At 44.4% G+C, this 27,247-nt stretch overlaps 1 long non-coding RNA gene across 1 annotated transcript; it reads right to left on the bottom strand.

Moving 5' to 3' along the window:
* Positions 1-1,088: 1,088 nt before the first annotated feature.
* LOC109285170 (uncharacterized) lies at positions 1,089-26,467 on the bottom strand. The gene is made up of 3 exons (XR_002092821.2): positions 25,803-26,467; positions 22,219-22,332; positions 1,089-6,153 (listed from the first exon to the last, which is right to left on the bottom strand). It is a non-coding gene; the product is annotated as an uncharacterized LOC109285170 (long non-coding RNA).
* Between the last annotated feature and the right edge of the window lie 780 nt (positions 26,468-27,247).

Here is a 27,247-nt window from a genome sequence, read left to right as displayed (position 1 = left end):
TCCATAAGGCCTCATGAGCCAGGGCTTCAGGTGGTAGGTGGCATCCACTAATATAACTGGGGGAATGGCAACACCACGGATCACTGTCTCCTCCATGCCAGGTGCCTAGTGTCCTTCCTCCATGAGGCCTGGCAGTGGAGAGTTTCTGAACACATGCACATCATGTTTGCTGCCGGCCCACCTGGTATAAATGTTCATGAACAAGCCTCAGTGGTCCACCATGGCTTGCAGGATCACAGAGGCATATCCTTTTCTGTTTGTGAAAGCACTTCCCCTTCCCACAGGGCATATCACTGGGAAGTGAATGCTGTCTAAAGCCCCCACTCAGTTTGGGAACCCCTTCTCATTAAAGCCATCTATGACTTGCTACAGATTCACCGGGTGGATAATTTTGTTAACAGCAGCAACCTCCTTAAGCAGCTGGCATACCTCATGAGTTGCCAGCCCAACTGTGCAGGCAGCCACACTGAACTGGTTCATGATGTAGCAGAGGCTGGATGGGCTGGCCAGTTTCATAATGGCCATTGCAACCTTCTTGTATGGTTGGAGGGGGAAAAAGGAAGAAGAGGAAGAGGAGGGGGGTTTGGCACACAGTAAAATAAACTGGACTTTGCCCCCTCCACACACACACACACACACACACACACACACAAGGTCGGTGGGACATATTATCTAAATATCACTCCGGGACACTGTGTATCCTGGGTGTCGGGTCTGGCAGGCAGAGTCATGCTGCTCTTGAACTTCTATTCATGAGTCTGAAATGGAATGTGATGAATTTCAGAAGGTTTGCAATATTGAAGGAAGTCATGTAACCACTCACTCCAAAGTTTCAAACTACTTGCAAAAATCTTACCATTATGGTGATGCTGCAACTGTTGTCTGGAGCTATGTCCATTGCAGTGGCAGCACACAACGGAGGGTGTGGGGGTGGCAGGTAGAGTGTACATGGGCGGCAGGGAGGACATACACTATAGGTGGCAGGGGAGGTGGAAGAATTAAGAGGGGGTAGAAAATTAAGGGATTATTTGTCTCTTATTGTCATTTTAAAATAATAATTGGTCTGAGTGGACCTGTCCCAACCTGAACTGCGTGTTGTGAGGGAGGAGTGAAGGAGGGTAAAAAAGAACACACAGCAGCACTTACTGGCTAAAGGCCGGAACACAGTGTCCCCTCGTGGCCAAGTGGATTAATTAGAAGTCTTCATGGTCTCTGGCTGCTTGCATGAACAAATCCACAGTCGGATTTGTTCGTGCAAATCCACAGTTGGAGCAGCATAACTGGAGAGCACCACAAATTAACACACCTCTGAGTAGCATTAGTTTAAGGTGCTAAATGGACTTTAGAGCATCGGGAAATCTTGGGTCATGCAAACACAAACGCAGTCACATTAACGTAAACAGGAAATATCGTTTCATCTACACACACCCTATATTTTCAACTGCATTGGAAATATGTTTGTTATACATGCCAGAAGAAACAATTATTGTAGCGGTAAGTCATATGATTCAATTCATTAAATTAAAGAAAGAAAGAAAGAAAACCTGCACATGGATTATTACACTGTGCTCCATTTTATGAAACCAATTAAAAAGAATCCATCCTATTTCTTTCCTTTTGAGGTTCTTATTATAAGGCCTCAGCTTGTAACCTAACTCCCTGAAGAGTTAAAAAGCAATCAACCTTATTAATGTATGTTGGGGGGGGGGGGGTTTCCTCCCCATGATAAGGAAAATTTTCTGTGCAAGACAGACAATACAAGTTGCTGCCATATTACAATATAATTCCTGGCAGGCATTAGCACCACTTGTTTTCAGTTATGGATAATGGAAGCTGCTATGTAATATCTTCTAATATGTTGTGATGTGCCATTTATCATTCACCACAATTTTCAAGCACAGTAAGACACAGGATTCTGCATTGAAAGACAATATTGATATTGAGCTCAGTGAACTCCATTTTGTTGACTTTCACTAACGAGAGAGATGTTTACTTTTCTGACAATGAAAATGTTGTGATTACCTTTAATCTCATATCACTTTTAAATTAGTTGTTTGCTCTGAGTGGATAAAGATGAAACATCTTAACAAGGGTAGGTAAGTAAATCTGGTCACAACTAAATAATAGAAAGGATTATATTGATAGTTGCAAGCCAGAACTGCGAAGCATTAACTGAACCAAATGGCCATATACAGACATTGAAAAAGCCAAAGGAGGACTTGATCTAAGTTACCTCATTTTCCCTAAGTGTACAAGTTTAGCTCAAGAGCAAATAGCATACATGTTCATGGTGGGTGGGGGGAGGAGGACGATCAGGCAGACTGTGCTGGCAAAGACCTCCAGGTGGAGGAGGGGTGGGGGTACTCCCACATACCTCCCAGCATGCCCTGTGGGCTTCCTGGACTGCTGGAGACTTCCAATTGCAGCTGAATGTCCAGGCCACCTCTGATTGGCTGTAACATGATCTAAACCCCCCCCTAGCACCTCACTGTGGACTGTCCCCCATGCCCTGCCCAGGGGATGCCAGAAGAGCCCCAGAACAAGTGCCCTCCTTTGTTAATTGCACATGCCTCCATGTACCAGCCTACACGTACCCTGCCATTGTGCTCCACTGCTCTACCCGAAGTACACCGATCCAAGAGCTGTGTTGCCCTGCTTGTCACCCTGTGTGACTCTCATCAGAGGTTGCAGGACATCACATGTGGCCATTTGGACATGATCTGGCAGCTGGTCACCATGGGACATGCCTTGGGCAGCTATCACACCCTGCACCCACCAAGCATCCTAGACTACACCACGGACTTCCAAGTGGCCAATGATGATGAGACTACTCAAGATGCCATGGACTCTGGGGTGCTCTGACACCACCTCCAGACCACTGAGTGCTAATTCTGGGCCTGTGCAGCAATTGGTGGGAGTGGATAATGCTGGACATCTAGGAAGATGGGAGTGTTTTAAGTCCCCAAGTGCCTGTGCCTAGCACCAGGTGATGAATCTCCTGCCTTAAGCTCTTCTGGCCCTACATCCTGGGTGGTGCTGCCCACAACCCTGGGTGCCTGGACACCGTTCCTTAACCACACATACCTTCTCCCAAGGGGCATACACCAGCATGTTAGGGAATGCAGTCCGAGGAAGAGATGTGCCTCAGTTTATAATGTTGTCATTGCCAAACTTTTCCTGTTTTTAATAAAGAAAATCTGTCAAGCATTTCCCAGGCATTTTGCACAAGGTCTATCTTATGTCACATGCACTTTTTTTAGAATGGTCTATGAGCGCCAAACTTTTGTACGGTTACAGATTTAGATAGATCTACATTCACTTAGACCAGTCTGATGTCTGTACATGCCCTATGTGTGAAGCTATGGACATCAATGTAAAAGACAAATGGACATTCTAGGATCATATTTATATTACCTCAATACAAACTTTCATACCAATGTACTCAGTTTTGCTGTGCCAACTCTAAGTACATGACATCATGGATTGGAAATCCTCTTCCTATCTTTGTGTGGCACTGAGCTCATACTAATGAGCTCCTGAGAGGTTTGACACATGAACTTTACCAATTCAATTATATTCAATTATGAAGAAAAAAAAAAGAAATATTGGGTAATACAAATATTATATCATTCCCATTTACAGGAATTGAATAGCTGGAGGCTATCATTTTATTGATAACTAACAGAGAAGAGTCTAATGACGTTAATTAAGAAAGGAAGAGTATAATCAAAGCCATAGAAAATTTTATCCAGAAACAAGGAGCACCATGAAAATTCTGAACACTTTTCACATTAAAAAAAGTATTATATGAATGTATCAAAAATATAAATATTAAAGGAAATAAAGAGAAGCAATATAACAATTACATTTCTTAAAGAAAGACAATATTGTACAGCATGTTAGCTTTTCTACAAGAGGAAACAAAAAAAATATTAAGCCACTGGACATGTCTGCACATGCATTTGATCTGAGATCAATTTACCTGCAAGTCAACAACTTGTGAGTAAACACTCTGGGCAGGCATCTACAAGTGCAGGGATAAGGGAGCAGATTGCTGCTCTTAGCAGCAAACTGGTACCACTTCCTGTGGTCTTGCAACAAGCCCCTGCCACCACTGGAAGGATCTCAAGGCTCTGACAGCAGGTGCCAGCTGCAGCAGCATCCTGGAAAGGCTGCTTCTGGCCAGCCTCTTCCCTGGCCAGGAGCAGCATGCACAGCACAGAGGCAGCATGAAGCATCTCTCTCTTCACCACATCTGCCTCCCTGAGCTATGGCTGGTCCAGCCTTTGCCCCTAGCAGCAACTACTAGCACCCCATGCTCCTGCTGGCCTGCCACACCAACCACTGGGTGGCCCTGGGCCTTGTGGGCCCTTGTAACATGCTGTCCCAGAGCTGCCACTGATGCTGTGCAGCTACCACCTGGACCTTCTCCCTCTGGTTGGACCCTGTCATGGATGCTAATGATGGGCTTCTGGACACCCCCACTGGGGCCACCCTTGCCCTCCTGGGCCTCCAGTCCCGTGGCTTCTGGGCCCATCAGGCCAGCCATGACTGGTGGCTGCACATTGTCCAGTACACCTGGGGTTGTTGAGGAGTGGCTGGAGGCATTCCAGATGACCTGGGTCACTTTCTGGGACCTACTGGAGCAGCTCTGCTCAGACTTGTAATGGCAGGACACCAACATGTGGCTTCCCCTCCCTGCACCCGGCTGGCCCTCATCCTGCTCATGACCACCAGCCTCAACTATGTGGGCCATCTCTTTGGGGTGGGCAAGGCCACCTCTGGGGAGGCTGCCCTGGAGGTGTGTGGCATCCTCCAAGATGTGCTGGGGCACATGGTTTCACTGGGTTCAGGAAGTGCTGGCCAATCACTTCCTTCTGCACTCCCTGCTGTAGCCCACCTGGAAAGCCACCCACAGACCCCCTGCAAGCCTTGAGGAAACTTTCAGAAACAGGCTTTTAGAAATCAGTTAACACTTTGTGTTGCACTGGATCATTATTCTAATACATATCTACTTTACCTATAAGCCAATTCCCCCAAACAAACCTCTAAATGCCATTTCACCACTCCTTTGCCCATGCCCAGCATCATGCTCTCTGCAGACATGTCTCAGAAAAATAAGTTTTATTCCCCTCACATCAAACAGACCACTCCCTAACAAATAGAACCCCCCCTCACCCCTTTCCCTCAACTACAGAGACCCTCCACTACCCATACTACCCACCACCAACAAAACACCCTCTTCCCTGTGCAAATTATTTACATTGTGGTCTCTGAGCCATCCCGGGGTGGAGGGCCATGGGGTGGGGGTGCCTAGGGGGCACAGGTGGACAGCTTGGGGACAGGTAAACAGCACCATGGCCTTTGGCTGTTCCCTTATGGGTGTGCATGCCACAGCAAATCTGGCAGATGGGGGGCTTGCCCAGAGGTGATGGCAGCTGCTGGTCTCCCAGCATGGGTGGCTCCCTCTCTGGCAGCCAGTGCCCAGGGCCAGCATGGCTGGTGTGTGGTTCTGGAGCCAATGAAAGCAGCTCCAGCTCCATGCCTGTGGGGAGCAGGGGTTAGCAATGGACCTGGGTCCCTGTGGGTGGGGGGGTGGCAGGGGACCTGGGGTGGAGACTGGGGCAGGGGCTAATGGTTGGTGAAGGTAGTACTTAATCTCTTCCCAGGCCCAGAGGGGCCTGATTCTGGGTTATGGGAGGCTCTCAGGGGCAAGTGGGGCTAGGGTCAAGGACCGGGCAGTGGGCGGCATGAAGGTAACCACAAGGGCCAGGAAGGTGTCCAGCACCTGGTGGTCATCATCCATGTTCTGCAATGCCCTGCCCAGGACTGTGGTCTTCTCTTGCAGCGCTTCCATGTGCTTGTGCTCCAGGTTCAGGAGCTGTGCCTGGAACTCCCGGTCTATCTGGTCCTATGCCCCCTTGAACCAGTCTTGGACCTCCTTGAGAGCCATGTCCTCCACCTGCCAGGCCTGTGATTTTGCCATACAGTCCTCTGACACCATCACAAGCTAGTCCAGAAGGATGGTGTGGGCCTGGGTACTCCTCTGGCAGAGCCGGTGCATCCACAGGGCCCTGGCTATAGATGGCAGTGACCCTGGGCCTGCAACCTGGCTGCCAAGTGTGGCTACTGTCCCATGTGCAGCTTCAGGGCCTGAAAAGACATGAGAAAGAAGATGTTTGTGAGAGTTTGCAACATTTCTGAGATAAGATGCTCTGTACTTGGAGCCATGTGCTTCCTGGCCTCAGATCAGGTGTCAGGCATGCACAGGTGTCCAGGGACCATGGTAAGTTTTACCAGGCAGCCCTGGCCCCAGGTGGCTTCTGTTTGAACCCCCATCCCTGCTTGTTTCCCTGGGGCAGGTGAGCCATTGGGCACTGGCTGCAGGAAGCCTGCTTCCCCCACCTTGTTCCCAAGGTGGGACAGGCCTGGATCCTGGTAGTACCTGCTGCCATGGCTCCAGACTCCACTACTCCTACTTATTCTACAGGTCAGCCTGTCTCCTGTGCTGCCTCCAAGCCCACAGTGCCTGGACTTAGGAAGCACAGGGATCCCAGATGACTGTGATGAAGAGCTGCTTGTGCCACCACCCTTCCCACAGGAGGACTCTCCATGCTGGAATTGTGCCTCAAGTGTTTCCCTGTTGTGAGTGTCCCAGGTGCTGCACAAGGAGCTGTTTGTGTGAACTGAGGGGTGACTGACCCACTACACCCTACTGCTGCTGATTGCCATGGTTGTCTGGGTGTACCTGCACAACTGGCATGGGTCCCTGAGCTTCAATGGTGTGAGGGGCAATCCCGGGCTTTCCTGCAACCTCTGCCACCACAAGGAGGGCTGATTGTGGCTGCACTACATGTCTCTGTCCTCCTTGGCTGCAGGGGCATCACTGCTGGCATTGACACATCCCTCAGCATGTGAGTTTCCCATGCTTACCTAGCTGTGGGGACACAAGCTACTCAGTTTTGCATTGTCTCCCTACATGCTGTGGGCAGGGGGAAACCAAGGGCCAGAGGAGTGCAGCCAGGCCACGTGGGGAGGGGTGCAGGGGCTGGTGCTGGGCCCAGGACAGGGGTAGGGGCAAGGGTAGGTGCTGGGGTGGTGAGGACCCTCTCCTCCAGTGTGGGGTTTACCATGTGGCCAGGGCTGGCCTGGCTAGTGGCTCTGCTTAGTCCTGGCTGGTGACAACAGCTTGCAGCTTGAGGTAGACTCTTTGGATAGTTGGGGCATGGCATGTGGGGTACCCAGGCAGCCCCCACCCCCTGGGAAGAGCTGGAGCTGCTAGTGGCCAGTGGTCACATGGCTGGCCATGCCTTGAGACTGGGGTTGGGGATGAGGCTACAAAGCTGTCAGGGTAGGTGCTGGCCCAGGATATCCAAACTGCTGGTGAAGGCAGAAGGTGGGGAGCTTGGCAGAACAGGCTGCTGGTGCCCTGAGGGGCCCTCCCTCTGGTGACATGATACCACAGGTGCCAGGCCAGGGCAGGGGCTGAGGCAGGCTGCCCATGCTTTTGTACATAGCACAGCTTCAGCCTGGGTCCCAGTGTATGAGGATCTTTGTCAGTTGTTGCATAAAGGGCATGCATTTGTAGGCACTCCCTGACCAATGATTGTGATCAGTGATACTAGCCCACTGTGCTCGCAAGGCCTTGACCTTTATGTGGCATTTCCATTCTGACCAGTCATGCCTGCACTCCCACATCCAGACTTTGGAGTGCCCCACAGCACCAGCTTGCCCCACAGAACCATGAATTCACCAATCTCCTCTATGGACCAGTTGGGGCCCTGGGTGGCAGGCACTGGAATGGTGATGAAAAGGCCATCAGGGAGCCTGCATCGGCTCTTTGGGCCTCTGTATAACTGTCTCTGTGCTGCTGTGCCTGAGCAGCTGGCTACAGGACTCAGCACAGAAGCACGGTGCAGGACTGGTAGCTGTGCTGTGAGGCATACCCCCACAGCACCTGCAGGTGCTAGGCAAGCTGCTGGAGTGGACTGCAGGCAGCTGGATCTGACTCCAGTGGCCAGGAGCTACCTGCAGCTCGGCCTGGGTGCTGCCAGGCCTAGCAGCAGCCTGCAGACCTAGACACTGGGGGCCTGGCAGATGCATGGCACTGTGGTGCCAGGCAGTGGTTCCAGGGTGCAGGGGGGCCGGTGTGGCTAGCTTGTGGCCTGCCTAGGGGGACACGTGGACCTGGAGTGGCCTCCAAGCTCAAAATGCCTGAAGACTTTTAAGGGCAGGAGGCTGGGAATGCCATAGAACAATCTCAGTCCTGGGGCAGGAGAGGCTTCCAGTCCCAGAGCCCTGGGGCTATTCTTAGGCTGGTCCCCAAGTGGCAGGGCTGACCGGGAGCAAATCTGCTCTCAGTTGTTGTCTACACATGCATTACTTTGCAGTAACTACTCACAAGTAAATTTTCTCCTAGCATTTGCATGAAGCAAATTTTTTCATGAGTAGTGTCATTTACTGCATAGTAAGGAGTACTGCACAATAAGCATGTGCACATGTAGACATGAGCTTACTGTGCAGTAAACTATGCTAAAGTGCAGTAAAGTGTCTTGTATAGACATGCCCACTGATTAAGTGTGAATTCTTCATGAAGAAAAATAATATAATAGAAGAAATGATGAAAAAAGGAATTCAAATGGAAACCTTGAGAATCTGGAAGAAGTATAGGCAGAAATAAAATGTTAAAAAGCTGGAATATAAATGTGCAGTGCATGATTATCAGATTATATTCCTGGGGAGGGGAAGAGCTGGAAAGAGGAATGCAGGATTTATAAAATGTTACAAATGTTTCTGCCAAAATCAGCAGAGAAATACTACAATCTGGCCCAGTTGGTCCTCTGCTACAAATAACTGAGAAGCAATTCAAATGTGGAATGCATTTAGCTATTTGTAGTCATAGGCCTTTCAGAATTTATTTATACATCCAATAAAGTAAGGCAAGATAATGCTCTGGTAAGAGGTGTAAAATAAGCATTGTTTATTTATTATTAATTAGGTCAGATCTAGAAAGAAAAACTGTTAAAATGCAAAGAAATCTGACTTGCATCTTTGGTGAAATTGTAAGATCATTGTTTTACCATGTGGGAGATACATGACTGCTTTGCAAGATTCCCAGATTAGCGTGACGTAATTTTTACAGAGAAAGTATCTTACACTAACCCTTAGGTGACCTATGATACAGTGGACATGTCAACATGAGTTTCTTTACTTGAGATTAGAGCACATTACTACACAGTAAGCATCACCATTTACACATGCAGATGCTTAATGTGCAGTGATTTGCTCTAATTACAAGTAAATTTGCTACCTGTAAATATACCTAGCAAATTTACTCTGGAGTAATTACTGTGCAGTACAGTACATATAGCTGGCTGACTGGGAACATATGTGCTCCCAGTCAGCCAGGAAGGAGGGGCCGGAAGATTACTCCCTGCCCAAAGGAGCTGCCTGCTGCCAGGGCAGGCTCCACCATCAGAGCCTGGGTGGAGACAATGTCCCCCTGCCCCAGCAACAGGCAGCTCCCTGGGACAGCAAGCAATCTCCCAGCTCTGGCCCCTTGCTCCCTGCCAGCCCCTGGGTTAGCACCCAGGGGGAGCCTAGAGCTACTCCTGGCTGCTACAGGGGCCAGTGCAGGGCTGGCAGGGGTGGTAGCAAACAGTTGCCATGACCAGCAAATCTGCTCCCATTTCCCCTCCCAGGAAGACACCTGGCCAGGGTTGATTTACTCTAAAGTAATTTACTCTAGAGTAAACCCACCCTGGAGCATTTGCATGTGTAGACACATCTACTGATCAGATGTCTCCAGTCTTTATTTAGTTCTGATCAACTTGAGGAAGAGTCACTGTAAAGCAAAGCCATTGAGAAAAGATAGGAGAGACTATATGCTATTATAAAACGGTAAAAGGAACAGGGTCGCTTCTGAAGTAATGTCTCTTTTATTTCCTATTTTCCTTTATATTGGTTGCTATTAATTTTAAAACTTTCCTTATGTATTCTTCCAGGCAGTAAAATCAAGTAATAAAACTGCTCTTTCATATAAATTGCTCAGTTCTAATACTCTGTTATAAAACCAAAAGGAAGGTACAAGTGTTAGGTTTTTCACTACGCTTACAACTGAAGTTAGTATATATAAAAAAGGCCACAGTACTTTCTGTAATAGGTGGAGCTACAAGGGCCACACTTGAAAGCTTTCTGATTTTGCATGTGTTTAGTAATACTACTGTGGGATTCCATGTACTTGGGTACTGCTAAGTACATGTAGTAGTTAATAAAAGAATAATTGGAACATGCAGAACATTTTACAGTAATAGAATTCAAAGGTTAAAGTGTTCTCTTTACATGCCACTGACACCTATTGGGGCAATAGAAGCAGGGGTCCACTGCTTCTTTAACTCAACATGAGAAGCATGTGCTTCCATGGCCTTAACCCCTTGGTAGCTCCTGAAGCCTATTGGATAGAAGGCTAGGTGGGTCTCAGGGCCACAATGAAGGTGGAAATGATGAGTGGAAGCCCACCACCTTCACCTCAGATCAAACCCAAATCCTTCCATTCTCTCTAGTGTCTGAGCTACATGGCTCCCAATACCATGCTAAGGCTACTGATGATATAAAAAGGTATCTTGCTATATTAATGCTTTGTCACCAAGGAGTCATTTATGCACAGTCTCTAGGATGGTTCCATGATAAAGAGAAGAAAAACTCAACTATTTTCCTCATATAATTTCTCTTCACATCCTTCTAACAGAGAAGTGGTCTACCTCTTTTCACCCTGAGCTCTGTGACCCACTCAGATTCTAGAGTTCTAATTTAAAAACACATGGCTGCCTTGTCCTGGCTGGTACATTGGCAAGGGCAATCCAGGGTTGTTCTAGGTTAGAATCATTCTTTATAGTTGTTTTTTATTAAAATATGCACAAACTGGGAGTTTCTACATGTTCATTAAGCATCATAATTATGGTGCACTATGTTTAGTACTTGTAATTACAGGTACTACCTTAATGTACTGTAATTGGTGCTACTGCGCATTAGCACTGGTGAATGTTTTTTTGGTGATGCTAATGCACAGTAGATTAATTCTACTGCACACTAGCTCATTAGCATGGGTCTTGCCTGCCATGTTAATGCACAGTAGAATTAGTCTACTGTGCTGGAAGCATCCCATGTAGACATGCCCACTGTCTTCTGGTTGTAGAAAAAAAAAATAATAGTGATAAAAACAACCAGCTCAGTAATTTATACATGCATGAACACAAACACCTATGCTTATAGACACAGAGAACAAAAATTTCAGACATTTATTTCAGGTTTTCTCAAGGAAAAAAAAACAACAAACACATCAGGGCTTGATTTTTTATGCTACGTTTCCAACACAGGGACATTTGGTCATGAAATCCTTGCCTTCATGGCTGTCCTGAAATCCCCAATTTTCGATCCTGCTCAGTCTCATAAATCCTCTTTTCTCAAAAAGAAATAAGAAACAAACCTGTTACTCCTCCTTTATACCCTGATTTGCATAATTCCCAGGCCTCAAAATCCTGCTTTTCTAGCCATTCCTATCTCCATAATCTCTAGACCTCACATTGCTCTATAAATCTCATTTTCAGAGCCCTGTTCAGCTGACCACTTCTGGAAGAGAACTATACTTGTGAGGACCTTTTAGAGATATTTTAGAGATGACTTTTACTTTTTGTACGCTATCATTGGACAAGGACCTTGTGCAGGTTCTCTCACAATAGAAGAGACAGACAGTATCTAAGAAAGTGGAACTGGAATGGATTTTTGCGATGACAAAAAAATAAAATTCATGTTGCTACTTGATGCAGATATTTGCCAGTCCTCTGTTGCCAACTACTGCTTCTAGGAACCCTCCTGCTCTATTTTGCTACAGTTCAGTTTTTCAGTTTTGATGAAGCTTTTCAAGTTTTCAAATCAGTTTCTGTGCTAATGTGGAACAAAAAACAAACCTTTGAAATATTTCTGTAAAGCAGAATAATTGTGTTGAAATCTCCATTATAGAATGAAATCTGAACTTGACAGTTAGGATAGCATTTTGATATTGACTCCCTGTCAAGAGGACTATCACTGTAAACAAGACCTATCCACTGAATGTCTGGCTATATGTAAACAGTTTATAGGGGTGTGAGCTTGCACCCTAATGCAGCTCACATTCTCTTTCAGAAGAACCTAGGAGCAGAATTGGGTGGCACGCTCTAGTTATTAATGTTGCTTAATTTAGGGTTACCATACGCCCGATTTTTCCTAGACATGTCCTCTTTTTGGGTCCTCTAGTTTCCATCCAAGAGGTTTTTAGAAATATAATCAAATGTCTGGGATTTTTTGCTGCTCATCATCAAAGTTTTCCTGGCAAGGAGCTGCTTGGGGCTGGAGGGAGTGGGGGAAGGGCAATTTGAGGCAGGGAGCCTCACATGCATCTGCAGGGGGCAAGGAGCATCACATGCATGTGCACACACACATGGCCTGCATGCAACCAGGCAGGGTGGTGGGAGCAGCCTTGGCAGCTGCATGCAGGTGAGTCTATGGAGGGTGGGGGTTGGAAGGCCAGGGTTTGGGAACTGTATGAGGTGTGTGTGTGAGGGGGAAGGGGTGTGGCAGGGGTGTGTGGATGGGATGGGTGTGTGGGAGGGGTGGGTGCCTGCCAGTGCTGGGGGCAGCTGTTTGGGCACTAGGGCTGCAGCAGTGCAGAGGAGGTGGGAGAAAGTACCTGTCCCTCCAGTGGGGAAAGGAGGCAGGGGGACCCTTTGTTGGTATCAGGGAGTTGCAAGGCTAGGCCACCAGCACCAGAGCTGGTGCCCCAGCTTTCAGGGCTGGGACAGTCCGGATATGTGGCAGGACTGGGTGGGGGCTGGGGGGCTGTGGGTCAGGACTGAGGGGCACTGGCAGAGCTGCGGGGTTTGTGGCTTAGGAGTGAGGAGCACAGGGGGATCAGGGGACTGTGGTTCAGAAGCGTGGAGCACAGGCAATGGGTAAGGAGTGAGGGGTATCAGCAGGGACAGGGGGCTATGGGTTGGGAGTGAGGGACACCGGCATGGTCTGGGGGGGAGGGTACTCTGGGTCAGGAGTAAGGAGCAGCAGCAGGGCTGGGGGAGCTGTGGCTTGGGAGTGAGGGGCAGACATGCATAAGCATATCACGACCCCCCCCCCCCAAAAAAAAATATCCCCCCTCCCTTCAACAGGTGTTCCCTTTTTTGAAACTGGAAATATGGTAACCCTACTTAATTTCTGGGCCTAGGTGTACAGGTACTCCTCACTTAAGTTGTCCTGGTTAACGTTTCGTTATTATGTCACTGATCTATTTGAGAACATGCTCATTTAAAGTTGTACAGTGTTTGGTTATAACATTGTTTGGCCACTGCCTGCTAGTAGGTAACCATTGTGACATAATTGGATTTGCTTAACATTATTCCACTTAAAGTCACATTTTTTTAAGACTGTAACTATGACATTAAGTAAGGAGTAGCTGTATATAGATGGGGAGAAGGTGGCTGAAGCTTGTTTCTGAGTCCCAGATCCCACCAAGTAGCAGTACAGATATACAAGTATAACTTTCATTCCAAGTCCATTAAAATGCATTAATTAAGGATAAGAGGGAAAGAGCTTCTCCCATTGTAGCTATCTGGGGCAGGGAAAGTATTTTGTTGTCTTTTGAAAAAATGTTCTTTTGTTGAAATGAAATTTTTTTGAAAAAGAATTGTGTTGGGAAGGTTTCTCAAGTTTATGACAGGGAGACAGAAAGACTTATCTGAATAAGGCAGTGCAGATACTCAGATCTGGCAAACACATATCATGTGTGAATCCTCAAACCAGCAAGCTATCATCTCTTCTCGCATATCAATCTTTCTGGTTTTCCATGCCTGCCTCCCCCTCCATGAAAATCTTTAAAAGGTCTAATTTTTGCTCTGTATTGGAATTAAAACAAATGGAAAGGGTGTGGGGGAGGGGGAAGGGGGGAGCAGAATCCTTCCTCAAAATGAAACTGGAGTTTCCCAGGCATTTCTAAATTTTACATTCTGTAACTTATTTATTTAGGCATTGGCCTGCTCCAAATTTGAAGAGTAAGAATGCTTGAACCTGTATGCCCCATATCATACGACAATACCTAAACCAGTTGGTTTTATAAAGAACTGAGCAAGTGGCTCATGACCAGAGTCCCTGGAACCAAATAATCTTTTAGTTTAAAATCTACATTTATATGAAATAGCATATTTCAATGATATTTTATTGAAAATGTTCCACAAAGCTCCCCTGCCAACACATTATCAGGATGTAGTATTAGAGATGAGCATGCAATATAAAATATCATTAGGCTTTTTTTAAATCTTAGAATTGGGCAAGAAAATGAGAGAGAAAGGGAAAGAACATTGCCTAGAAAAAGGAAACATAGACGTTAATATAAGAAAAAGAAAATCACTTCTTCTACAGAGAAATGAATATCAATCGTCCTGGTCCCACTGAAGCCATGTGAAATGAAGTTTTTAATTTAAATAAAGCCAGGATTTCACCCTCTATATCTAACCCATTGAGATGTCCACAAAAAAATTAAACTATATTTCTGTACATTTATTAAACAAACAAAATGAAAACAAGTGAAAAAGGCTATTAAAGTCAAGCTCTCTTTTCATTAGCCCAAAGTCAGTTGATTAACCGTCATTGTTTTCAAAGGGTATAGAAAATCTCCCATTGACTTTAACAACACCTATCTCTAATAATAGCTGTTGTAATCACTAAATGTGAGCAAAACAGAATTAGCTGAAAACACACACACATATTCATTATATATGGTATCTGAATATGCATTATACTTTCATTATATTTAGAGACGTATAATATATAATTAATAAAATACCCATCCTTTTAAAACTTGAAAAATGAAAATCTTTTTAAGTATAAAGTATGTGTGTGTATAGTTTTCCCTCATCTTTCCTGTTTTCTTCCTCCCCTATTCCCTTTTTCTTTTTTCTATTTTTCTATAAAAGATGGCGAATAAGTAATTAAATAGCATACAAAAGAAAGAAAACATAAAAACCTCAGAAAACTACAAACCTAAAATAAATAGGAAATTTAAAAAATTCTGCTAAAAACATCCTGAATATTAAAAATTAAAAATTACATTACTTAAAATAAATAAATAAATACATTTGACCAGTTCCGGAGCAAAGCACCATAGGACATCATGCATTTAAATTCCTGAAATGTTGCAGTATACTTTGAAATGAACTGACACAAATTGTTATATTTTCAAATAAAAATATTATGACCAATCTACAAAAATACTGATTTCTGAACCATTCACTCTTTGGAAGAGACAAAACTTCTTAATTTTATAAATGTTCCGCATCTAACACATTTTGAATGCTATTGTCATGATAATAATGAGTATTGCTCTATTCTTCATAGTTATTTTCTTTTATTTTCATGCCAATGTAGGTATGCTTTATAAACAATATACATAAAAATAATAAATATGCTCCCACTACAACTTTGCTGTACTGTAACTATTCATTTACAACTATCAGAGATAGGCCTAGATGGGAAGAAAATAGGTTTGAATTAAAAAAAACCCAAAAATTACTGAATCTTCAGAGAAGCAAGTTACTCTGAATATTTTACAAAATCAAATGTTCACCTAAGTTGAGAAGGCACATAATGTAATGAAGTGCCTAAACTCTTGATATATCAATATTTAAGTTGTAGCTAATTATAATGTGAGCCCCACCATATTGACAGCAGAAGTCTAATGTTGCTAATACAAATGTTGGTAATTAGCTGGGAGAAATAATCAGTTAGAAAATTGATCATTAACAAAAATCGATAATATCTTAGTGGTATTAGATACTAGGCTCTTACAAAAATAATTACATCATTAGCAAGCAATTCATTAAGAAATAGTGTGCATCAGAAACTCTATAACTCCTACATTATCACCACTTAAGACATACCACTTTTGTAGATTGGCTCTAATGAATTTATACCTTGCTCAGCACTTGAGTAATTAAGCATCTTTTAACAAGTTAGGCTTATTGAAATGAAAAGCAATACAACTCAATGGTATCTTCCAGGGATTTTCCTTTCTTCACATCTCTAAGTTGTCTATTTGGAAATACATTTTGAAAAAAAAATGTTCTAAATCAATATCAGCAATATACATTTTGGATTGGAAATATCTGTCACTGAATTTACAAAAAATAAACAACATGGTTTGTTCATTTATTTTGCTTTCTTCTATTTTAATAAGCTGTTTTCCAATCTGTCATCCACTTTTGACTGAAACCAACAGAAGTGTTTAAGTGACAGTATTAATAAACTACAAAATGAAGGGGTTTTGCCTATTGTATATTATTTCTTTCTGTATTCTCAGCACTTTGAAGTTTATTACTGAATCCAGTGATAAACTTTTATAACTATGATCAAATCCACAATAAAACAAAATTTATGTACTCTTTTTTTTTTTATTTGATCTATAAAAGTGCTTTGGGGGAATGGATAAAATTACTCATCTAGTTTACTACTAAGGTCAGGAACTTAAGAGTCACATCTCTTACAACAATTGCTTAGCCAAACTGCATGTGTTTAAATTTGGGAGACAGAGGCTTCCTAGGCCTTTTTTTTTTTTTTGATTAATAGAACTTGATAGCCTCTTTTACCTTGTCAACAGCATTGCTGTATATGCATGAAAAAAGTTTTAAAATGCCTTTTAAAACTGTTTTTTACAAAGTTCAGAGGGGATGTAGCTAAAGAAAGACTTATAATAAAGTACTGAAGTGTATCATTATATCTTCATGATGAGGAAATATTATTACTCTAAGGCTATGAAGAAAAACTGTGCTGGTATCAGTTGTGTCAGTGTTAGTCCTGGAACAGATAAGTTACAGAATTGCCATTCCAGTTAGAGTTTAGTGAGTGGCTGATTGCAGTGTGCTTTTGTCCCTGAAAGTGGCCAGTGAGAGCACACACCCTGGCATGCCTCAGGTTGGTCAGTCAGTCACCTGTTCATAGATTCTGAAGGATTCTTTTGTTGAACACTGTGCCCATTAGTGTTTGCCTAGGTGGAAGTGGATAGTGAAATTTCTGTGGAAGGAACTTTGGTGGATTTTACTGTGTAACTTGTGCCCCCACCCTAGCAGAGGCAGAATGGATGGAGGGGAGGGGTGGCTGTCTGGGTGGTGGATGGGATTGGTGATGGATGGATGGATGTCCCTGGTGAGTTGATGAAGTCTCTGACACTGATCTTGGGCATACTGTGGGAAGGAAATGATAGACAAGTCATTGTGTAAAGCAATTAACTCTTGGGTGCAGCTATCTGTACCTGATTCCCCCTGGGTAGTAGAGTTTCCCCATCAGGGCCAAGTTCAAAAGGAGCTGGACTGGGGTAGAAGACCAGGAAGCCCCAGTTGAGATGCCTGAAGGAACAACTGAACTGCTTGTCCTGGGACATACATTCAAATGTACTTCATAATGTCCTAAGAGAAAGTATTAGTGGACCTTACCCCATGAAGCTTTTTGGGGTTAATTCTCGAAGGACAAATGCAACGTTTGTTCAAAACCTCACATATTTTATTGTGGCAGTACATATAAAAAGCTACCTTAACTGCTAGAAGTAGGTTCCTAGCCATGTTACAGGACCTCCATCTAACCCAGGAGGTGCACAGTCCCACCAGGGGAAATGCTTTGTTATAGACCTGGTCCTGGCCACAAGTGATGACCTGGTGAGGGGACTGCGGGTGCTTAATCACCTGGGCGATAGCGATCATAGCCTACTGGAATTCACCATCCAGCGCAGAGTGGCAAAGGCCTGCAGCAAGATAGCAGCCCTGGACTTCAGGAGGGTGGATTTCATTGAGCTAAGGAGACTAGTCGGGGAGGGACTGAGGTCCTGGAGGGGTAGGGAGTTGGGAGTCCAAGAAGAGTGGTCGTTTCTGAAGGAGACGATCCTCCAAGCTCACAAGGTGGCAATCCCAACATGGATCAAAGGGGGCAAGAGTGTTCAAAAGCCCCCATGGCTCACCAAAAGCATCCAGGAACTTCTTAAAGCTAAAAAGGAGGTGTACACCCAATGGATGGGAGGGGCCATCACCAGGGAAGACTATACCTCCGTTGCTTGGGATTGTAGGGGGGCTGTTAGGAAGGCCAAGGCAGAGATGGAACTGGGACTAGCAACCTGGATCAAGGATAACAAGAAGTCCTTTTTTAAATACATAGGGGGTAAAAAGAAGGTTTCGGGTAATGTGGGGCCTCTGTAGGACATGCTAGAAAATCTGGTGGTCTCACCAGATGACAAAGCTAGCCTATTTCACAATTTCTTTGCCTCCATTTTTCTGAGCAGGGACCAGGTCATCCCCCCCACTGGGATCCCCAATAATCCCAGGGGAGGCACAGGCAGGCCCAGGATCAGTGAGGACCTAGTCGGGGAACTTCTGGTGGGACTGGACGTGTTCAAATCAGCAGGTCCTGACGATCTCCACCCCAGAGTGCTGAGGGAATTAGCAGAGGTCATTGCGGGACCCCTGGCACAGCTTTATGAGCACTCATGGTGCTCTGGCGAGGTGTCAGAGGACTGGAAAAGGGACAATGTGGTCCCCAGTTTCAAAAAAGGGAGGAAGGAGAACTCAGGCAATTATATGCCTGTTAGTCTTACCTTGGTCCTGAGGAAGCTCTTTGAGAAAATTATTAAGGGGCACATCTGCAAGGGGCAAGCAGGGGAGTGTATGCTTAGAAGCAACCAAGATGGGTTCATTAGAGGCAGGTCCTGTCAGACCAAACTGGTGGCCTTCTATGACCAGGTCACAAAATCTTTGGATGCAGGTGTCACGGTGGATGTAATGTTTCTGGACTTTAGGAAGGCTTTCGACACTGTCTCTTACCCCATTCTCGTTAAAAAAATTAGGAGATTGTGGTGTTGATTCCTACACAGTCAGATGGGGAGGCTGGAGATGAGCAGGAGGCTGGAGAGAATAGGAAAATGAACAGGAGGCTCATTCCCCCTACTCCCCATTTGTTGTTCTGCTCCCCATTCATTCCCCCCATCCACCATTCATTCCCCCTGCCCCATTCATTCCCCCTGCCCCCATTCATTCCCCTGATCCCCACTCATTCCCTCCACCCTCTGTTCATTCCTTCAGCTCCCCACTTGCTCTCCCAGCCCCCCCCCCCCCACACACACTCACTGGCAATAGCAGAGAATGAGCTGGAGGCTGGAGAGAGCAGGGGAAGTCTCCAGCTTATCTCCAGGGGCTTTTCTCCAGCCTCCTGCTCATCTCCAGCCCCCTGCTCCTTCCCTTGCTTGTCTCCAGCCTTGGGAGGAAGAAGGAGGCTGAGACTGCCCGTGGATACATTCCCCTGCTGTCTCCAGCCCCCTGCTCCATCCCCTGCTTGTCTCCAGCCTCCAATCTCCTTAATGACTATTTTGTGTCAGATTTCCATCTGCCCAGTGAGATCACGCTGCCTGAAAAGAGGCAGGATCACCAGGGGAAGGGGAAAACTGTACCCATCATTACCACTGATCTTGTGAGAGAACACTTTAAGAGGCTGCACATCCACATATCAGCTGGCCCAGATGGAGTGCGCCCAAAAGTGCTAAAGGAACTAGCTGACATTGTAGCACAGCCTATGGTGAGGACATTCAAGAACTTGTGGCACTTGGGTGAGGTGCCTGACAATTGGAAGAGGGCCAATGTGGTGCCTATCTTCAAGAAAGGGGAAAGGGAAGATCTGGGGAACTACAGGCCAATTAGCTTGACCTCAATCCCTGGAAAGATCTTGGAAAAAAAAAAACATCAAGAAAACCATTACCAACATCCTAACAGAAGGTAATATTCTGAGAGACAGCCAACATGACTTCATGGCAGGTAGATCTCGTCTGACCAACCTGATTTCCTTCTAAGACCAGGTGACACATCACCTGGACAAAGGAGAAAAGGTGAATATCATATTTTGGGATTTCAAGAAAATCTTTGACCTGGTGTACCATGGTGTCCTCATGACAAACTTGGGGAACTGAAGCCTAGATAATTTCACGGTCCAATGGCTGGGAAACTGGCTCCATGGATAGACCCAGAGAGTGACAGTTGATGGAACTAAATCAACTTGGCTTACTGTAACCAGTAAGCCAGTGGTATCCCCCAGGGCTCTGCTCGCAGACGTGTACTCTTCACTGTGTTTATAAATGATCTGGACTCGGGTGTTATAAGTGGACTGCTGACATTTACCACACTTATAGCCTTGACAGTGTTATGCTAGCTAGCACCACATCTGAAAGAGACTTGGGATTCACAATTGACCACAAGATGAACATGAGCCACCAATGCAATGCTGCAGCCAGCAAAGCAAACAAAACTCTGGCCTGCATCTTCCGATGCATCTCAAACAAGACCTGGGAAGTCATCCTCCCACTTTACTCAGTCTTGGTGAGACTACAGCTGGAATACTGTGTCCAGTTCTGAGCTCCGCAACTCAGAAAGGATGTGGAGAAGCTGGAGAGACAACAGAGGAGAGCCACACGACTAGTTAGAAGACAAGAGAGCAGGGCTTATGAGGAGAGGCTGAGAGACATGGGACTCTTCAGCCTGGAAAAGTACAGGCTCAGTGGTGTCTTGGTGGCAGCCTATAAGTAAGGGGTGTGCACCGAGAACTGGGAGAATGTCTGTTCACCAGAGCACCCCATGAGAAGACTAGGTCCAACAGTCACGAACTCTTGGGAGACCATTTTAGCCTGGACAGAAAGAAAATCTTCTTTACTGTCTGAGTCCCGAGGGCCTGGAATAGACTCCCCCAGAGGTGGTGCAGGCACCTACTCTGGATTCCTTCAAGAAACACTTGGATGCCTATCTTGTTTGGATCATTTGACCCCTCCTGACTTCCTGCCGTTTGGGCATGGGACTGGACCCAATGATCTTGCAAGGTCCCTTCCAGCCCTGATGTCTATTAAATCTATGATCTAGTTGGGGATGGCCCTGCTTTGATCAGGAGGTTCAACTAGACGACTGCCTGAGGTCCCTCACTTTCTATGATTCTATAATTCTATGATTATTCAAGAGTGGCAGATCAATCAGTGAGTAGTGCCAATCTATTTTTAAAAATGTCGATACCCATTTTCTATCACACAGTTTTAGCAATAGGCAATGGAATTAGGTTACAGGAAATTAAATTAAGTCTGGTAACAAACTACTTGATTGCTGTACATATTTCATAAGGCACAGATTTTACAGGGAAAGAACCCTTTTAGAGAAGTGCAAGATAGTTTCTGAAATATAATTGTGACTGTGTTTGAATCCTTACCACTTATATTGTGTTTATATAGGACTTGGGGGTGGGGGGAATGAATAAATTTGAAATGGCTTTAAATAGTTTTATCTACATCAATAAGGCATAGTTGTAAAAAAATTGACAATTCAGACCGTGATATGGTGAAAACAAACTAAGGATCGACAGAACGTAATTGAGTAACATAACTAACATTACAGGGTAGTAACACCTTAGGTCCCATCTGCATGTTACACTTAAGTCATGATTAACCAGTTAATATGGTTAACTGGTTAATCACACTTTAAGTGGTACCTGGCCACAATATTCATCAATTATTGGCATGATAAAAACCAGAATAAACTACAAAGTTACTCCACATAATATGTGTAATAACTTTGTAGCAGCTTCCTATCATGTCATTACTTGAATGTGTGGCCAGGAGCCCCAGGGTCTGGAGGCCCTGTCAGCTATTCAGAGTGTAGACACCCCTAGTTCTTGGCCTTGATTATGTTGTGCACATACTCACATGACTAGAAGGAGGGAAGACTCTAGAAATGCTGATCATTTGCCCTTTTATAATGTCATGACCCAGAAACATATAGTATGCATGTGAAGTAGCCTCCTTGTCATGTAACCTGCCTTGGCAGGATGAATATCCAGCACCCTGTGAGATACCAAGACACTGAGCTTTGATGGACACCTAATTGATGGGTCACTTGAAAGACTAATTGGATAAGGCTTGATTGACATGAATGGGGTGACTGCAAGATATACAAGGGGTGTAATCTCTGTGTCTGTGTCCTTTCCTTCTGTTGTCATTGGTTGTCTCCTTGTTCCCTGCTACTGTCTTGAAGTTGTTGAATTATCCTGGTGTTTGAAGCAAGCGTCTGAGTAATGTGTGTATACTGTTTGATGAGTCTGGAGTGAAAGTGTCTGAGTGTGAGGAATAGAACTTACCTGAATATCCTAGTGAGCTGCTAGAGATTTACCTAGAGTTGGTTGTCCTCTACCGCAACACTCTCATTGGATTTGGCAACGTATTACCCACCCTGAGTTTGAGGTTCCGAGTACCTGAAAGGGGAAAAGAGTAGAAATCCTCAGTACAGTGATTGCTGTCAGTTTGCTGTCAATCAGTTACTGTGAGTGGCCTCACTGCTGCCGTATACTGACCCTTAGTGTCCACAGTAATTGTAAACTGTTCTCTTGTCTGTAAATATCTTTGTATACGGTTTCTTGTTTGTATATTCATAATGGTTAATGCTGTTGTTTAATATACTTTTCTGATTTAACCTATTTGTATCTGAACATTCTGTAGGTATCAGATGGCACTGGGCTGTAAGCCAATATCTAACAAATCAAACCCTTAAAAATCCACTGACTCACAGAGATATCACAAAGATCCCACAAGGTTCTGAGGAGGATTATTGACACACTGTCCCCTTTATTGTTGACTGGAGACCCTAAGTGTCCTCAAGAGCTCCCAGCTGATGGGGAGTGGGCATGGACACTTCCTAGTCTGGGAGCTCCCAAATGACCCTGGCTCCTAGCCACAGGAATGCATGTCCCCAAGGCTAGGAGCCCTGTCAACTGGCAGGGCACCCAGCTTGGAGGCACCCAATGCAGCCCCGTGGTTGGAAGACATGGTGTCCCAGCCATGGGGGTTTACCAGATGTGACACTGAATTAGTTGCAGTCTCACAGCTGCGGGGGTGCATAAAGCACACTCGTGGCTAGAATACCATACTAGTTGAAGTCTCCCTGCCATAGTGACCCCTGAGACATCCCTGCAATTGGCACCCTGATCAGCTGATGGGACTATGAGCAGTGGGAGGTGTGGGGGAGTAAGGTGCGCCCCTGCAGATGGGAACCTCCTTAGCTGAGGGGACTCTCAGTCAAGGTAGCTTGCTCTGTTCCCAATCCTGAGCTCCCCTTACACTGGCAATAAGGTGTGATGATGGGATATGTGGCATGTGTGCAATGACAGGAGGCATAGTTGTATGGATTATATGGCTAGATCCTATTCTGCCTTTACCTGCATATGAAGAAGGACTCTAAGTCACTTCCTATGTATTGGACATGTCCCTTACAGGACTTCAGATTTCGATAACTTGGAGGGAGGAGGGTGAAGAACTCCAAGGAGGTAAGCAAGACAGTTTTAAAGGCAGGACACTTATGGGTGCTTTTATTTATTTATTTGTTTGTTTGTTTGCTTGTTTATTTTGAACATCAATGTATCAGGAGGGATGGATTACAGTAGAATGCTGCTGAGCCAATCAAAAGTCCAGTTTGTTATATTGTTATAAGAGTTATAATTTGTAATGTTATATGCTTCTTACAGTTTCATGATATATGCTTTGCACACATGCATGCTCACCCCACTCCCTCCTCGCTGCACACACGCATATATAGGAATTTTCCCTTTCCTGAGTTATCCCCTGCAAATTTCTGAAATAGCAATCATAGACCACACCCGTTTGGTTCAGCTTTATTTAGACTATCCATCAAATGTAAACATGCAAATTGTATATATTTGTTATACATTCTTACCTGACATTCAGTTAATCCAGCACATCTGCTGCAACAGTTCTTTCCCTTCCTTTCATATATCATTTGTAATACAATTTTCTGTGATATTATCATTCTGAGAGAAGGTACATAATTTGGGGGAGATGGGGGAAGGAAGGAGGGAGTAACTGTTGATTAAATATATTATTTGGAGCTGATGTTATAACATCCCCCCTCCTGAAAAGTACTAAACAGTGCAGATGAAACATGCTTCTTAATAATCGGACACACAGGAGCATTGTAGAGTTGATGGTTTAATATTATTCTTTGACTTGACACCAGTGGGGTATACTTTTTTTTCCCCTGAACTACATTTGATAAAGTAATAGCAATCAAACTGCTATAGTAAACTAATAGAGGTAATGAAACTCTATTGGTATCTAGAGACTTTTGAAATTGGAAAGAGACATTAGATTAATTTGGAAATCAGTCTTTTATTAATTCATTACTTTCCTATTCTTGTAAGTCTTTAATATAGAGTCATGATACAGCATATGTGAGCATTACAGGTAAGAGAATTGAAAATATTCATCAAATGATTCAAAATTGTAGGATCAAAGAAAGAAAGAAAGTGTGCAGCTACACATGATGCTTCATCACTGTAGTGTCCATGGGTTTCTACATGTGACCAGCAGTTACTTTTCTCCCCCCATTTTAGTGCACCACTATGACAAAGTAGCCACTAAAAACAACCACTCACTGCACATATGGCACAGTATGGGTTTGTACTTCCAAAAGGAAGTACTAAAGCACAGCACAGTAACAATGTTGCTATAGGACAACATGTAGATGCATCCAAAGAAAACCTATTGTGTACCCAAAGACCATCATATGTTACCCTTTCCACTCCTGACAAACAAAGAGAAAATGCTTTTTTTTTTATTTTATTTTTTTAACTAAGTACTGTGTTTTAGTTGAAATCATACATTTTCCAATTGGCAGAACTATCAAAAATTTAAAAGATACCAAATCAGAAGTGATAATAGGAAAGAAGGCCAATATTATTAACAGATGACAGGATTCTTCTATTATCCAGGTGTCTGAACCTATAAGACTAAAGAGAAGTGGAGGGTAATTACTAAAAAGAAGTGCAGTGAAAAGATTCACCGAAGCAACCGTTCCATTTTGAATATAAAGGGCATAGAAGATGTGGGAATATGACAAACAAGTGAAAAAATGGAGTAGCTAGATATAAAAGAGAATGAATACAATTGGATCCCTGAAATTGTTACTGTTAGAATTCCCTTTTGGAAATAAATATCAGTTCCATCTTGGTTGCCAGACAAAAGGATTTTTATGGTTGATATTGGACTAAATGTATAGCTGGCGAGGATATAAATTAAGTAGGCTGATTTTGCTTCTAACAATAAATTAAACATTTGTTTGGAGCTCGGTGGATGCCAGTTTGCATTTTTGAACTACCTTTGGAAAGGAGACAAACACCATGAAGCAACAAATAGAACTATATCTGCATCAGCAACAAGCTCAGATTGTCAAATTCAGCAGATGCTGATGAAAGGCCAAAGGACCGTAATTTAGATTGTGAAAAAAGTAAGAAATCCAGGCTAAGACTGGTCAAGAATAAGAACGAGATCAGCTTGCAGCTCAAAAGGTAAATAACCAATAGATTTAGAAACTGGGATCTGGTTGACATAATATATATTTGGACTTTCAATAAGTTTTGGCAATGTTCGTCACCAAAGGCTTTTAAAAAAACTGCATTGCCGTGGGATCGGGAGGAGGCTTCATTTGTGAACTGAAAGCTAGTTAAAAGATAGGAAGCAAAGTGACTAAGGCCACGTCCAGACATGCACGAGTATTTGGTTCCCCAAGGACAACTAGTGGTGGTGCACCTTGTGCTGCCGCTACTTGTCCCCAGGGAATGCCTGTGCCACACATGCACTAGTGCACATTAAATTACCCAGGATGGGATAGGGGAGGCTGGGGCTGGCACTGGCCTAGCCCCAGCAACCTTACCTGGATGCTGGGTGTGGTGGGAGAAACCTCCCTAAGGTCCGTTGTCTAGCTGTAATTTGATTGACAGACAACGCGGGTAAAGGAAGACAGCTGTTTATTTGCTCGAGCAAAGACCATAAAGCCAGCAAAAGGCAAAATGGCCCCCCCTCAAGGGTGAGGCGATCTTTTATACTTCTTATAACAAAGCAAGACTATATGGTTAACAAAAAGCAATACTTGGGGCGGTGCTCTACAAATCTTTGTAACAGCATATTTCTATTAAGCTGAACTAGCACTTTTAAAAGCTAAAAGTTAAGTAACAGTAACATTATAATATGTTAGCAAAACCTTACACAGTAGAAGATACTTCTCAAGGACGCAACCAGTAAGCTTAAAACAATGGTTTCTCTGTCTTATCTTACTTCTTGCTGTAGCTGATTTTTTTTAGCACACAGACACAGATTCACTTTTTAACTCAGAAAATGCTTGTTGCAGTTAAAAAGATTACTTGACACAAGCAAAGGCCTAGCTATCATTCTGCCTTGTGGTCAGCTGCATTGCTAGGCCACAGGTCATGCCTTGTATTCAGCTGTAAAGCTAATACTTCTTAATAATCCAAATTATTGTAAACCTAACAGTATGCTTTCAGAAAACTATTCTATTTCAGGGTAATAACAAACCTGCGCACTACATGGGGGCCTCCCAGGGCTGCAGTAGTGGTGATCTTGCCATGTGGTGCCTGGCCAGCAGCAGGGTGTGACTCCAGCTGGCTAAGCTCTGGCTTTGGGTGGCATATGCTGCCTCTGCATGCACCGCTCCACTTTTTTTCCTCCATGGATATCCAGGGGTCAACAAATCTTTGGCACTGCTCCTTTGCATTGCAAAGAGTAACAGAACATGCAGTATGTAGCACCACAGATGTGTCTGTGGTACCACTTAACACACAGCCACGCCACACTCATCTGGATGTGACCTAAATGGTCACTTCGGGATGGAGGGAGGGCAAGAGTGGAGTCCTGCAGGGATCCGCCCTGGGCCCTATTTTGTTCAACACTTCATTTTCATCAATGACTTGGAAATGGGGATGTATAGTGAAAGTTTGCAGATGATACCAAATTATTCAGTCAAATCCCAAGCTGACAGAGAGGAACCACAGAAAGATCTCACAAAGCTGAGTGAGTGAGCAAAAAAGTGGCAGATGAACTTCATTATAGACAATTCAAAGTAAAGAATTTCAGGAAAAATAACTTACTATACATACACATTGCTGGATTCTGAATTAGCTGTTACAACTCAGAAAAGACACCTTGGTGTCATTGCAGAGAGTTCTCTAAAAACATCTGCTCAGTGTGCAGATATGACCAAAAAAGCCAATAAAATGTTGGGCATCATTTCAAAGGAAACTGAAAACAAAATGGAGAACATTATCATCCCACTATACAAATCCATAGTGAACCCACATCTCG

The sequence above is a fragment of the Alligator mississippiensis genome, chromosome 2 (genome assembly GCF_030867095.1).
Source record: "Alligator mississippiensis isolate rAllMis1 chromosome 2, rAllMis1, whole genome shotgun sequence".
In the NCBI taxonomy this organism is placed as follows: Eukaryota; Metazoa; Chordata; order Crocodylia; family Alligatoridae; genus Alligator; species Alligator mississippiensis.
This window is presented reverse-complemented; position numbering and strand designations above follow the sequence as displayed.